This window comes from Heptranchias perlo, chromosome 4 (genome assembly GCF_035084215.1).
Source record: "Heptranchias perlo isolate sHepPer1 chromosome 4, sHepPer1.hap1, whole genome shotgun sequence".
Taxonomy (NCBI): domain Eukaryota; kingdom Metazoa; phylum Chordata; class Chondrichthyes; order Hexanchiformes; family Hexanchidae; genus Heptranchias; species Heptranchias perlo.
The window spans coordinates 85,811,199-85,827,714 of record NC_090328.1 but is presented as its reverse complement, the minus strand read 5'-3'; the positions used below and the strand labels follow the sequence as shown (position 1 = coordinate 85,827,714).

The following is a 16,516-nucleotide window of genomic DNA, read 5'->3' as shown; positions in this document are numbered from 1 at the left end:
AGGGACAGTTGCAGTGTGGATAGAAAATTAGCTAAGGGACAGAAAGCAGAGAGTAGTGGTGAATGGTTGTTTTTCTTACTGGAGGGAAGTGTTCAGTGGTCCCCAAGGGTTGGTATTAGGACCACTGCATTAGGGTTAGGGTATACAGGGTATAATTTCAAAGTTTGCAGATGACACAAAACTCAAATGTAGTAAACAATGTGGTGGTTAGTAACAGACTTCAGGAGGACATAGACAAACTGATGAAATGGGCAGGCGCACTGCAGATAAAATTTAACGCAGAGAAGTGTGAAGTGATGCATTTTGGTAGGAAGAATGAGGAGAGACAATATAAACTAAATGGTACAATTTTAAAGGGAGTGCTGGAACAGAGAGGCCTGGGAGTGTAGGTACACAAGTCTTTGAAGGTGACAGGACAAGTTGAGAAGGCTGTTTTTTTTTTAAAAAAGCATATGGAATCCTTGGCTTTATTAATAGAGGCCTAGAGTACAAAAGCAAGAAGTTATGCTAAACCTTTCTAAAACACTGGTTAGGCCTCAGCTGGAGTATTGTATTCAATCCTGGGCACCAGACTTTAGGAAGGATGTCAAGGCCTTAGACAGGGTGCAAAATAGAGTAAATAAGGAAAAACTGTTTCCAGTGGCAGAAGGGTCGGTAACCAGAGAACACAGATTTAAGGTGATTGGCTAAGGAATCATTTTTTTACGCACCGAGTTGTTAAGATCTGGAATGCGCTGCCTAAAAAGGTGGTGGAAGCAGATACATAGAAACAGGAGTAGGCCATTCAGCCCCTCGTGCCTGCTCCGCCATTTGATAAGATCATGGCTGATCTGTGATCCAGCTTCATATACCTGCCTTTGGTCCATATCCCTTAATACCTTTTGGTTGCCAAAAAGCTATCTATCTCACATTTAAATTTAGCAATTGGCCTAGTATCAATTGCCGTTTGCGGAAGAGAGTTCCAAGCTTCTACCACCCTTTGTGTGTAGAAATGTTTTCTAATCTCGTTCCTGAAAGGTCTGGCTCTAATTTTTAGACTGTGCCCCCTACTCCTAAAATCCCCAACCAGCGGAAATAGTTTCTCTCCATCCACCCTAACCGTTCCCCTTAATATCTTAAACTTTGATCAGATCACCCCTTAACCTTCTAAACTCTAGAGAATACAACCCCAATTTGTGTAATCTCTCCTCGTAACTTAACCCTTGAAGTCCGGGTATCATTCTAGTAAACCTACGCTGCACTCCCTCCAAGGCCAATATGTCCTTCCGAAGGTGCGGTGCCCAGAACTGCTCACAGTACTCCAGGTGCGGTCTAACCAGGGTTTTGTATAGCTGCAGCATAACTTCTGCCCCCTTGTACTCTAGTCTTCTAGATATAAAGGCCAGCATTCCATTAGCCTTATTGATTATTTTCTGCACCTGTTCATGACACTGTACCCCTAGGTCCCTTTGGACATCCACTGTTTTTTAACTTTTTACCATTTAGAAAGTACCCTGTTCTATCCTTTTTTGATCCAAAGTGGATGACCTCACATTTGTCTACACTGAATTCCATCTGCCACAGTTTTGCCCATTCACCTAATCTATCAATATCGCTTTGTAATTTTATGTTTTCATCTACACTGCTTACAATGCCACCAATCTTTGTGTCATCGGCAAACTTAGATATGAGACTTTCTATGCCTTCATCTAAGTCGTTAATAAATATTGTGAATAATTGAGGCCCCAAGACACATCCCTGCGGGACTTCACTAGTCACATCCTGCCAATGTGAATACTTACCCATTATTCCTACTCTCTGTCGCCTTTCGCTCAGCCAATTTCCTAACCTAGTCTGTACTTTTCCCTCGATTCCATGGGCTTCTAACTTAGCTAACAGTCTCTTATGTGGGACCTTATCAAATGCCTTCTGGAAGTCCATATAAATAACATCCATTGACATTCCCCTGTCCACTACTTTAGTCACCTCTTCAAAAAATTCAATCAGGTTTGTCAGGCACAACCTTCCTTTCACAAATCCAAGCTGGCTCTCCCTGATTAACTGAAAATTCTCGGTGTTCAGTCACCCCATCCTTAATTATAGACTCCAGCAATTTCCCCATAACAGATGTTAGGCTAACTGTTCTATAATTCCCTGGTTTCCCTCTCTCTCCTTTCTTAAAAAGTGGAGTGACATGTGCAATTTTCCAATCCAGAGGGACAGTTCCTGAATCTAGAGAACTTTGAAAGATTATAGTTAGGGCATCTGCAATGTGCTCACCTACTTCCTTTAAAACCCTGGGATGGAAACCATCTGGTCCTGGGGATTTGTCACTCTTTAGTGCTCGTATTTTCTTCATTACTGTTGCTTTACTTATGTTAATTTTATCGAGTCCCTGTCCCTGATTCAATATTAGTTTTTTTTGGGATTTCCAGCATGCTATCCTCTTTTTCTACAGTAAATACCGATGCAAAGTAATTATTCAACATGTCTGCCATTTCCCCATTGTCAATGACAATATCCCCACTTTCAGTTTTTAAGGAGCCAACACTGCTCCTGACCACCCTCTTTTTCCTAATATAACTATAAAAGTTCTTCGTATTGGTTTTGATATCCCTTGCGAGTTTCTTTCCATACTCTCTTTTTGTAGTTCTTACTATCTGTTTTGTGACCCTTTGTTGATCTTTGTATCTTTCCCATTCGCCAGGATCTGTGCCATTTGCCTTTTTGTATGCCCTTTCCTTATGTCTTATACTGTCCCATACCTCTTTAGGTGTCCATGGCTGCTTTTTTTTGGCAAGTAGAGTTCTTGCCCCTTAGGGGCAACTTTCAAAAGGGAATTGGATAAATACTTGAAGGGAAAATATTCCCAGGGCTATGGGGAAAGAGCAAGGGTGTGGGACTAATTGGATAGCTCTTTCAAGGAGCCAGCAGAGGCATGATGGGCTGAATGGCCTCCTTCTGTGTTGTACCATACTTTGATACTATTAAATTGTAAACCGCGTTATGTTAGATACAATTCCAAAACTACATTATCTTAGGGAGTCCGAGCACTAGATTTTGTCAAATCTTTCTATGTGCATCAGCATCATAATATGGCTGCAGTAGGCTTGTTGTGTTGTATTGTTTCTAATCAAATGGAATTGACAAGTCTGATTTGTTTTCATCTACCTTTTTGTAAATTCTGGTGTACAGACTGGAGTTTACACCTTTAACCTTTAATGTTTTAGGACACAAATGGATGGGGAGTAGAGCCTAGTCTTCAACTCTGGTTCTGACCTTATTAAAGTATTATATTGCAGGGAATTCTTCCTTTTCCTGGTCCAATCGACCTGGAAGGATGTTGCCTATTTATTCAGTACAGGATGACCCACATCAGGTGAAGGAAAATAATAGTGCGGTTCCTTTACAAATTTAGAAAGATTACAAATCAATGGGCAGTAATAACTATTACAGTGCAGTACTGTAGATATTAAAGCAACAGATAGGATTATTAGTAGTTTGAGTTAGAGTACCAAGCATTTTCATAGTGCCTTAGCAGCGAAAGTAGAGGGGAGCACATTCCATATGAAGCTCATCTTGACTATTTCGTGGTATTGCTCCAGATAGGAGCTCTTGACATTTGGATTTTCCCTCACTAGAGAATTGTTTAGCTGATCGGCTTCCACTGATCTGATCTGTACCACTGGTAACACCAACAAAAATAACCTGGCATGGCTGGCTAATATTAATGCGTCCTTTCTTGAATCCTTCTGGTAACTCCCTATGTCAACTCTTAGAAATGGCAGGATGTGAAAGCAAAATGTTTTTTCTCATTACTGATGGCCAAAAATTTATAGTTTGGAGGTAGGTGAGTAATTTCTTATGCTGATCGCATTCATGTATCATAAATTTCAAACTGTTGATAGTTTAAAAAAATCAGTGCTGGATATTGGAGTTGGGTGACCACATGGAGACTGAACTCAAGGGTTGAGTTGGCTGTGGTCCGAGTGGGCATTAACTCTCCCCTTCCTCCCACCCCCCCCCCCTGCCCCCCCCCCCCAACCAGATCAAGTAATTTTAAAAGATTAATATTTCAGTCTCCACATTCAACTAGGAATTTTTGGCATTCTATGGGAGGAGGAAGAGGACAGATCGAGTAGCATGTAGACAGTTTTCCTTTAAGAATTTGCACCCCTGCATGCCCATCTTAGTTAAGTCATATTTCATGACTTTCTTCACTTTCTAATACTCTTGTACATATGCCCTGATTCTCAACCACACTCGTAGTTAGTTTTCCTCCCATTATCTGCAGAAATCCTGCCTTGTGTCAATATAAGAGGCTCAATTTCATAGTTTTTCTTTGCAAGTTGGTAAAGCTTAGTCATTTAGTCTGGAGTGCTGTGACAATTTTATTTCCATCAAAATGTTCGCTTTTTTCCAAAGTTTTAGGTTTTGCTTAGTCATCAGGGCTGCTTTGTTCCAATTGTATTGGCCCCTCAAGGCCTAATCACTGTTGTTTCAATCCCAATTAACTAATTCTCAGCCATTCAATTTTAAAATTTGCATTCAATGTCATGATCCAACCTGTGACTAATGTATGACACTTGTTTACATTATCTTCTGATATGGCATTTTTAGAAGTGTAAAGCCTGCTCAGAACTCATAGGTCACAATGCAGTGGTCTTTTTCCCTGATGTACTATCCCATCTATAAGAATGTTTGCACTTTTTTCTTCCAGACACAGAGACCCCTTTGCTTCTGATTCTGTTAAGCACATCTCCAGATGTAGAATTGTGTGTAAGTGGTGAGCATTCCAAGAATCTCACAGTAGCTAAATAGCCTTCCATGCCATCTTGTATTGCTGGAGAGAAGACATTGGGTTCTCTGCCACACTCACCTCAACCATAGCTCGTACAATCTCTGAATTTGGTGCCACTTAGCTCTGATTCTGAGCAAGTGAGTAGAACACTTAAGTCTCCAACTAATTATCAGGTGATTTTATAATGCCCTGCAGGGTAGCATTTTGCACCTTCTGAAGTAGTCCTCTTCAGTTTAGTATTAGTTTTGATCCAAACGAGGTACCAGTGCACAGCTTAAGGAAATAGTCCTCCCCCACCAAGACTTTCTGAAGGACTTGTTTAACACCATGTCTTTACCCATTGAGTATCCTCTGCTTGCTTTAAAAGGTTTGGTTAAAGTGGTCACCATAGCATTAACTTTGGCTGTGGCATTGATCAAGCAGGTTGCAATCCCTAGTTCAGTATTGGTGTCTGTGCCAGTAGAAGCCATCAGCACTTTGGAATTACTTGTATTTACCCTGGTGGTGCCAACTAACCCACCTGAAGCCAGTGTATTTATCTACAAGTAGAATATCCTACCTTTTCAGATGAAGGTGAAAGTAAGACTTTCTTTCAAAGGCTGCCACATGCACAGACTGCTGTACTGCAGCATTCCTTTACCTTGAATCTGCTTATCTTGTCTTTGAGTAACATGGCTGTGTTGCTTTACAACTAGGAATCCAAGTTTCTAAACATTCACGTGCTAGAGAAAATTTTATTCTTATTAATTGTTATTGTAGATGTTTCTTGCGAACCAAGCAGTTCTGGGTTTTGAACTCCTGCCTCTAAAGTGGTCAGCTGCAAAAAAAAAAATTGTTTCTGGGTAACACATTTCTCAGTTACTTGAATCAAATACTTCCAGACTGCGGTTGATTCCCTAGTGGTCAGCAATGTCATAAAGCACCATCGAGCGGCAAGCTTTAACGTGTTGGTTTGAAAAGAGGAGCATTCTTACTGCTTTGCACAGACAGCAGCCAACACTCATGCATGTTCTGACCTCTCTTGAGCATGTTCACAACAAATCTGAGGGTATATATTGACATAGTGGTGGTCAGGTACATAAATAAGTAGGGAGAGGTTTCATCCTGTATTCTGTGCCTTGAATGGCACACCAATTTTTAATTTGTCTTCAAAACCTTGCAAAACTTTTTGATCAAAACCTCTGATATAGAACAAAATAGCAGATTGCTTCAGCAGGCACAAGGTCCAGCCTCCTGTGTGTACTTTTCACACAGGTGGTTTGCCCATCTTTGACGGAGCTACCTGGATTAGGCATTAAGGGGGTCTTGCAGAACAAGCAATTGCTGAGATTCTGCAGCAGGGGCCAGAGCAGTAGCATTACATGGTCTGCCAGTCTCCTAGAATGGGAAGTTTGAATCTTCTCAAATTTTTGACTCGTGACATGGATCCATCACAATATGGACCCTTCACAGCTGCTTATAGCTGCTAAAGTTTGAGAGAGAGAGGGAGGATTCTTCTGTTTAAGTCTGCGATTTTGATGTATCCTTTAGTTGAAGAAACCTTATCTACAGTAGGGTGGGGAAAGGTCATAGGAACAAGATGACATGTTGGCATGAGGTTCCAAAAGCAGCACTGTCTCTAGGTGATTCCATTCAGACCCTCTCCCTACCCATTGCCGATTCCACTTTGTATGTGAAGGCTAAATTTATTGACGACCATATCAATATATCTAACATATTTTCTTTGCTTTATAAAAATTAATACAATTTTCAAGATTTTACAGTTTAGCAAGTAACTTTTTCCGAATCTATTTTTAAGTGTTCTCCAAAACCATAAAATAAATTGTTCATGGGGTTAGTGAGTTGTAAACTGAAGCAACAGTGACTGGAATAGCAGTACATTGTTTTGTCAGTGCAGCTATTGCTGTTATGCTTTTCGTGGATGGTGTAAAAACACTGAGAGAACAATGGTCTATTTATGTAATGATTCTGACAATTATTAATTTTGATGTGCTTTCATGTTGAATAGTTTTTATTTGGTTTAATTTATTTTGCTAAACTGAATTGCTTTGAGGTTTATTGCGAAACAATTGGTGGTGGTGTGGAATAACTTCAAAGTACTGTATATTAAAGGTTATGTTTAATCATCTCTGCTTTTAATGTGAATTCTGAACAAATTTAATTGCCAGTTGAAATCTGGTTTTGATGTTTGTAGCAACTAACTGCATATCTACAACGATTGGCTTACTTCACTGTTGTATGCTTTAAATTTTTTTTGTCTGTAATGAACCTGTAACTTCACTGATTTGGTCCATGCCACGCACAAAACACCGCAGAAAATGGAGTTTAAGAAGTTGGGCACCTGATGGAAAAACAAGATCTTGTAGGCGATAATCTTCTTTAGTTTGTTTCCTGCACCACACGCTGGAAAGGTTAGAGGGGAAGATTCGGAAGGTCAATGCGTGGCTGCAGGGCTAATGCAGAAGGGAAGGGTCCACATTCTTGGGGACATTGAAGAGATTATTGGAGCAAGAGACTGCTATCCCAAAGGGATAAAATGCACCAATGTCCTTGTGGAAAGGGTAAACAGAGCAGTGGTGGAGGATTTAAACTCACAGCAGGAGGGTGGGGAAAGTCTAATTTTCAGATTGGATAGGGAGAGCAGGATTAATGAAAATATTGGAATAGAAGCACGAGGTTTAGCTGACATACAGTAAGAAAATGAGGAGAAAGTGAAAGAATTGGGCAATAAGATAGAGATAAAACAGTGTTGTAGACGGGGCAAGGGATATGAAAAAGTTAAATAATGAAACCAGGAAAAAGAATAAGAATCAACATTCCAAAAGACTGGAATCAGGATTGAGTGGTATGTAGGTGAATTCACAAAGCATTCAAACAGAACCAGAGGGTTAAAAGCACGAATAGCTATAGAGGGACATGACATGGTAGCTGCTGAAGAGATATGACTTGTGTTTGGACAGGTCTGGGAACTTAATATTCCTGGTTATAACATTTTTCATTAGAGGGGAGGAAGAAATGGGTTTGGGGTAGTTGTGTCAGTGAAAGATTCTATCACAGCGCTTGAATGTAAGGATGTCCTCGGGAGTTGTGTTGAGACAAAATCCATATGCTTAGAATTAAGGAATAGAAAGAAAAATACTACAATTCTTGGTTTTCCCTACAGAAATTTCCATTGAGAGTATACTATGTAGGTTTACCAAGATGATGCCAGGGCTGGCAAACTATAGTTATGACAAAAAATACTTGACATACTGGGACTATTTCCACTGGAGTAATGAAGACTGAAGATATGAGTTTCTTAAAAATTATGAAAGGTTTTGACTCTTACCTCTAATTGGACAATTAATGATGAGGGGTCATCAAAATTGGACAATCAGCGATGAGGGATCATCAATTTAATTTTTTACACAGTTTGAGGAGGGATGCTAGGAGAATTTCATTTTACACAGGACTGGAATGCTTCGCCACATGGAGTGCTTGAGACAGAGACCATTGCATTTTGTATAGGAAAATTAGACAAATATTTGAAGCGGGGGAAAATACAGGGCTATGGGGAGAGAACAGGGCAATGGGATTGATTGTGTAACAAAGAGCTGACACAAATATGATTGATTGACTAGCCTCCTTCTGTGCTGTGAATTTCTGTGGTTCTTTGGGCAAATGTTTAACCTGTTTTCAGTATTTCAATTTGTCTTTTTTTTCCCCTTCCCCATTAATCATCCTCTGGGCATTTTACTCATTCTACCCAGCTTCCATTCTGCTACTGAACTATTAATTGAAAGATATAAGGGACATCTGTCCCAATTGTTGATAGATTTATATCTATGGGTGCCAATTGCAGCATGTATGCAGTCCTTCAGGATCACTGAGAAAGGGTGAAGTACATTTGCTGTCATTGGACAAAGAGGAAAAAGACCAAAGTACCAATCCCAGTTAAGCTTGTGGTATGCAAGACATATCCAAACATTTCTCCTTCCTGTCTAGATATGCTTTCGAATGAAAAGGCCTCCTCTGGCCCATATGCGCAAGCCAGGATGGAGTGGACTTAAGGGCAGAAAAAGGAAACTGTTGCAGGGAGGGCTCCAATCTCTATTGACCTGTTGCTCAGTTCCTTGTAAAGAGAGTCAGCCTCTCATTGGGCACGTGTCTTTGCATAGCCCTTCATATAAGGCCTTCAATTAAGCCATTGGCGTACGACTTGAACATCCAGGACATCAAAGTGGCTGGCATGTTGAAAACCACCCTACACAGATCCTTCCACCACACTGAAGGCAGATGACTGTTGTATAGCTGAGGAGGAAACTTACTTGGGATGACAGTTTCTGGAAGGAGTTACCCAGAGGGCTGGTATGAAAATGCATTCATATATCCAGATGATGGTACCTACCATGATTGTGTTGCAGAAAAGCAAGCAGCTGCTGCTGAAGCTTAGTACCTCTAATTGGGGCATGCTGTGTTCAGGACAATGCTGGAAATGTGTTCACAACTGACTGTGATTGGAGCTGCTCACCATGTCACTTGTGGGGAGTTTCATTGCCTGCTCTTGTCAGTTGTCTAATCACCACTAGTAACTGTTTTCCTTGGGTAGGTTAGGGGAAGAGGCAAGAGTGGTAGGTCGAGTATCTTAGAGGCTGAGTTAGCTTCAAGATGACATGCCTGATGATAGATCACAATCAAGTCACCCCTCTGTGGCAGACTTGGCAATTAGATACCTGAGCCAAACAGGTCGGCAGCGCTTCAAGGCACTAATAAAACTTGGAAGCGCAGACCTGTCACTGGGGTTGGGATTCTTCCACTTGACACCAAGTAGGTCATCGCTCTATAGGGCTAACTGGCAGAATGGTCCTGACTACACAGGCTGTGGGGAGCTTACTAATTGTAACTAGTGGGGTGCCGCAAGGATCAGTGCTTGGGCCTCAGCTGTTTACAATATATATCAATGACTTAGATGAGGGGACTGAGTGTAATGTATCCAAGCTTGCTGACGATACAAAGCTAGGTGGGAAAGTAAACTGTGAGGAGGACACAAAGAGGCTGCAAAAGGATATAGACGGGTTAAGTGAGTGGGCGAGGAGGTGTCAGATGGAGTAAAATGTGGGGAAATGTGAAATTATCCACTTTAGTAGGAAGAATAGAAAAGCAGAATATTTTTTAAAAGGGGAGAGACTAAGAAATGTTGGTATTCAGAGGGATTTGGGGGTCCTTGTACATGAATCATAAAATTAATATGCAGGTACAGCAATTGTTTTTCCCCCCACCCCATTTGGGATTGATGGTTCTTCATCCTGATGGAGAGAAATTCTAGGTACAATACATGATATGTTAGTTTTATTGTTGTTAACTTCCTGAACTGGTTCCATGTTTAGTCTGTTATATACTATGTATTTACATTGCTGCTAAAAATATAATTCACCCTAATTATCTAAATTGAGGATGAGGGATATTTGAGCTTGAAATGCAGATACTGTAAATGCCAATATTTAAATGTCAACAATTGCACTGCTTGTTTTTGTGATTGTGGTTAATATTCTAAAATTATATAGTTAAAGTAAATTATTCCCAAGTGCAGACTGCAAATGCCACCTTTTGATTTTCAGTATTGTCCTTTGCAGTGTCTGCAATTTGGATATGAAACTTGCACTACAGTCTAAAGGAATGAAAGTGGACAAAATGTGGGAATAGCAGTGACTAATTTGATTGGTCTATTTGCATATTTTTTCTGCTCACAATCTGTTGAGCTCTGATTATAGAAGTGAGAGCTCGTGGCGTTGGTGTCAGTGAATGTATAAAAGTATATTAGTGTTTTCTTATTATTTTGTGCTTGTACAATTTTTAATGTGCATGTAGCACTTGCATGAAGATGACATTAAGTAGTAGTGATTCATTGCAATCAATTGTCACATTTGAGGAAAATTTAATTATCTGCCATCCTTAGTATTAGTTAGAGGTAATCTCATTCTGTAATTTCGCACACGAAGAATAAAGTACATCGAAATTCAATAGTGCCCTTTGCACCACTTTCAGAAAAGTTTTAAAGTACGGGCCATACAATTAATTACTTGGAAGTGCAAGGACTGTTCTGGAGGAAAATGAAGCAGCCATTTTGTGCACAGCAGGATGGCGGTGGCAACGGTACATGGAGGGATATCAGACTTTCCAATAGGGCCATGAGACCTTTAACATCCAAGCAAATCATCGTGATAGTAGGATGGTGCCTCACTTTACTGTCTCATCTGAACAGCGGTTCTTTCCCTCAGTACTGCACTGAAGTGTCAGCCTAGATTTATATAATGTAGTCCTGGAGTGGAACTTGAACTGTCTAAATTTGAGATGAGTGGTACAACTGAACTAAACTGATACTAGAAAAACATTCAGCTAGGTTTCAATTACACTGTGCTGTAGCATTGCTGGATTTCACATTCATTCTTAAGAAATGTTGAAAATTTGCTACGGATGTTGTGTGTCGTTATGGCTTCACCATTTCCAATAGTGGCTGAATGAAAATATCTGAATATGGAGTCCTTCTATAAAGGAAATATGGAAGTTTGTTTTTCCCCCCACGCTTATAAACATGTGAAGCTGACCTAATTCTTAATCCAATCTGGTAGAAGCCCCCATAGGTGGGGGAGGTGAAATCCTAGAAATAAACATGAAGATCCAGTAAAATCTAGATACTTGTTTCTGCAGGAAATGAGTTTCTTGGTGATGCAGATTTCCAGTTACGAGGCAATTTGGGAATTATTGTCATTAAGTTAAACCCTAATTGGGATGCAGTGCATTAGTGATTGAAGGTTCATTCTTTTGGTCCTGTATTCTAACTGGATTGTTGGCCACCTCCCCTGAGATCTGGGACCTTGCCTTTGGCCTCTTGAATATAATCCAGTGGTGTCTGCTGAGTTGCCTTGTAGAAATAGACCAGCAGAATTGGTTAGCTTTGATGAGCAGCCATTGGAATCTGCTGGTATTGGGAAAAGGTCTGATTTTTAACCTACTAATCCCTTCTTCTAATGGATATGTCATAACCAAGGGAAGTCAATTTTATCTGCAGTGAGAAATTTAGTTGATCAGCCAAAGGAATTGTGATCCATGATGGGTGCCTAGAAAGTCTAACCATTCATTTAATAGCTGAGACCCACCCTTATGATTTTGAATCTAGTATAAAGTAAGCTTATGCTAGATCTATTTGAATCCCTGAGGTCCTTAAGTTCCTCCCCATTTAAAACTGCTGTTGTGCTTGTGCTGAATAGTATGTCCAAATTCTCTTGTTCGGTAAGTCAGCCTTGGCTCAGTGGTAGCACTCTCACCTCTGAGTCAGATGGTCATGAGTTTAAGCTCCACTCTAGAGACTCGAGCACATAATCTGGGCTTACACTCCGATGCAACATGGAGGGAGTGCTGCAATGCTGGAGGTGCCATCTTTCAGATGAAATGTTAAACCAAGTTCCCATCTGCTGTTTCAGGTGAATGTAGATCCCATGGCACAACTTGAAGAGCAGGGTCGTTCTCCCGACGTCCTGGCCAACATTTATCCCTCAATCAATATCACCAAAAACGATTTAAATGGTCATTTTATCTCATAGTTGTTTTGGGACCGTGATGTGTGCAAATTGGATGCCGCATTTCCCTACATTACAACAGTAACTACGCTTCATTGGTTATGAAACACTTGGTGCTATATAAATGCAAGTTTGTTCTTAAGTAGATAGTTTTTGGACTGTGTCAAAATTATAACAAGAAGTAACAGTAAAGAAGTACTTATGGAGTTGCACAGAGCGCTAGCCAGATCTTGTTGTATTGTGGGAACCCACCTTAGAAAGAATATACAGACCTTGGGAAATTTCACTGATGGTTCACAATAATATATGGGATTAAGGGATTTGACTGGGCAAACTTGAAATATCTTCCTTGCAGATGAGGCTAAGGGTGATCTGATTTGAGGTGTTTAAAACCATTAAAAGAATTGGTGAGATAGATGGTGCGTGACTGTTTTAATAGAAGAATCGAGAACAAGGGAATAGAATCCTTGAATTCAAAAGAAAACCTCACACATAGTGTTACAAAACAATGCCCCAAAAGGCCATAGATGCAGAACAAACTAAGGTGTTTTAAAAGGGGCATAAATACTTGGAAAGCAAGAGTAATGATGGGAATGGGCAAAAGGTGGGGAATTGGGATTAAAAAGGTGGAGCTGCAATAGCTAACAAAATGGCAAGAGATGGCTTGATGGGCTGGATTGTTTATTCCTGTTCCTATGTCTAATACTTTTCCCTAAACTTGTGTTTAAATTTCACTTAAATTCCAGTATCCCTAGTTTATCTCTTGCCTCTTGTTTATGAAATTTGCACTGTTAAGAGTTGCTGCTGTTTTTGTTGTTCCCTTGCTAGTTGAACCACATACGAAAGTTAAAACTCATTTTGCAAGCTATGAGCACATCACAGGGAAATAGAGTATTTTTCAATACTACCTGCAAGACATTTATCTGGACCAGCATATATGTGCTTATGGTTTGCTAAGCACCATTTTATTTAATCCAGCGATTCATTATAAACACCCTAGGGGTGCTGTGCTGCAGGTTAGTTTCAATATTTGAGTCAGAATTCCAATTATTCAAACATTTTTTTTACACAATAATTCAATTATTTTGTTTTAATAGATAAGGGTGCTATGGCTTTAATCCCCCTGGTTGCAGCTGCATCCATCCAGGCAAGTGGAGAGTATTCCATCACACTCCTGACTTGTGCCATGTAGGTGATGGAGAGGCTTTGGGGAGTCAGGAGGTGAGCTACTCACCACAGAATACCCAGCCTCTGATCTGCTCTAGTAGCCGCATCATTTATGTGACCGGTACAATTGAGTTTCCGGTTATTGGTGACCCCCAGGATGTTGATGGTGGGGGACACTGTAATAGTAATGCCATTGAATGTCAAAGGAAGGTGGTTATGTTCTCTCTTGTTGGAGATGGTTATTGTGGGGCAAATGCTACTTGCCATTTATCAACCCAAGCCTGGGTGTTGTCCACGTCTTGCTGCAGGTGGGCATTAACTAATTCATTATCTGAGGGATTGTGAATGGAGCTGAACACTGTAATCCTCAGCAAATACCCCCACTTTTGACCTTATGAAGCAGCTGAATGATTGTTGAGCCTAGGATGATCCCCTGAGGAACATCCTGGGGCTGAGATAATTGGCCTCCAACAACCATAACCATCTTCCTTTCTGCCAGATATAACTCCAGTTACTAGAGAGTTTTCCCCCTGATCTTCATGGATTTCAGTTTACTAGGGCTGCTTGGTGCCACACTCGATCGAATGCTGCCTTGATGTCAGGGGCAAACACTCTCACCTCGCTTCTGGAATTCTGTTCTTCTGTCCATGGAGAATGGATTATTGTATGTGGGGGTTGAATTATATTCAAAGACTCAGGAAGCCTATAGCTACCGTAGACTCTCCAACAAGAGAGAGTCTAACCACCTCCCCTTGACATTCAACGGCATTACCATCGCCGAATCCCCCACCATCAACATCCTGGGGGTCACCATTGACCAGAAACTTAACTGGACCAGCCATATAAATACTGTGGCTACGAGAGCAGGTCAGAGGCTGGGTATTCTGCGGCGAGTGACTCACCTCCTGACTCCCCAAAGCCTTTCCACCATCTACAAGGCACAAGTTAGGAGTGTGATGGAATACTCTCCACTTGCCTGGATGAGTGCAGCTCCAACAACACTCAAGAAGCTCGACACCATCCAAGATAAAGCAGCCCGCTTGATTGGCACCCCATCCACCACCCTAAACATTCACTCCCTTCACCACCGGCGCACTGTGGCTGCAGTGTGCACCATCCACAGGATGCACTGCAGCAACTCGCCAAGGCTTCTTCGACAGCACGTCCCAAACCCGCGACCTCTACCACCTAGAAGGACAAGAGCAGCAGGCGCATGGGAACAACACCACCTGCACGTTCCTCTCCAAGTCACACACCATTCCGACTTGGAAATATATCGCCGTTCCTTCATTGTCGCTGGGTCAAAATCCTGGAACTCTTCCTAACAGCACTGTGGGAGAACCGTCACCACACGGACTGCAGCGGTTCAAGAAGGCGGCTCACCACCACCTTCTCGAGGGCAATTAGGGATGGGCAATAAATGCTGGCCTCGCCAGCGACGCCCACATCCCGTGAACAAATTAAAAAAAAATCACATTGTAAAATACATTGCAATGATAGACAGCATTTGCAATAACTTTACTTGGTAGCTGAAAGTGTGCTGAGTGTTTAAAATAAACTAACATTCCAATGTTTTAATGTTACTAGTGTATAGGCACAAAGCAAAGCAGTTTGAATGAGAGCTAAGTAATGCATAAAGTTAAAGGTTTTCATTGAAAATATGTAACAAAGCAAATAATGGGAATTCTTAGTTTAATTCTAGTACAAAGAACATCTCATTGTTTAATGAATGCTTACATTATACTCCCAAATTAAAAGTCAGTGCTGAATAATAAGTGATAAATGTTGAAGTTTCAAATAATGGGTGTTTGTTTTTCCAGTCATAAGACTTGCAAAGGTTATCTAGATGAAAGCAAGCATTCATGTCACATCATGGTGCCGAACCTTGGTTTGACATTGATACAATATTAGAAAGACTCCCTGTTGGACTGTGATTGATTGATGAAGGCTATGTGCCAATCAGATTTTTCTAGATGGTGAAAATCTGCAAGTACAGTTGCCTGTTGTCTTGGAATGAGATTTGTCATTAAAACAGGCTAGGACAATAAGCCAATGTTAACCCAGTCACATGCTGTAGATTAAGCTGTTTTAATAATTTCAGTGCAAAGTCCTGCTTTGTGCCCTTTTTGAAAATGGATTACATGATCATCTGGGTCAAAAGCAATCTTAGTTTTTTCCGGAACTGTTGGCTTCCTATAAATTTTGTATTCAAGAGATGGTGGAAGAATGCAGTGTAAGTACAGCAGGTGATGAGATATTGCATTCTTTTACTCTGCATATTGTAGTATACCTGGGTGTCTTAATGGACTCGATGCTCAACATGTCCAACCAATGTGGAGCAGCAATCAACAAAGCCAATACAATGTTGAACTACATCGACACAAGTCAGGAAGTTATGATCAAACTGTACAGTGCTCTGGTCAGATTGTACCTTGAGTACTGTTGGGTTCTGGTTTCCAAGAAACAAAGGAGACATTCAAGGCTGATGACATTGCAGAGAAGAGCCACAAGGTTGATCAGGCATCTGAATTATGAGGAAAGAATTGGGAGAAACTTGGACTTCAGCCTGGAAAGGTAATCTTATGGAGGTGTATGTGGTGGTTAAAGGAATGTAAAAGCTAAATCAAATACTGCTTTAAAGTGCTAGAGTAAAATAAGGGATCATGGGTTCAAGCTAGTAGAAATTAACTTTAGGATGTATATCCAGATGATGCTCTTCAGAGTGATTGGCATTTGGAATAGTCTTCCAGATAAACTAGTAAATGTGAAAACCCTAAAATTATTTAAGAAACAATTAGATGCTGCATTGGTGGGGGTGGGGAAGGGAAGTAGAAGAGGAAAGAAAGACTTGGGTCTTTCTGTATAGGTGAATTAAGATGGGTCTAATGATCTACCTCATCCATCATATCTTTTGATTTTGTGGTAGCTTAACCAAATTTATTTTGTAGGCAAATGTTGCAGCCAATGTACACACAGCAAAGTCCCACAAACAGTGGTGAGATTGATGACCGGA

The 16,516-nt window shown here is 40.7% G+C and overlaps 1 protein-coding gene across 2 annotated transcripts in view; it reads left to right on the top strand.

Moving 5' to 3' along the window:
- The window catches only part of slc12a2 (solute carrier family 12 member 2), a 211,557-nt gene that overhangs the window by 120,161 nt on the left and 74,880 nt on the right, over nt 1–16,516 (top strand). The window lies entirely within an intron of this gene.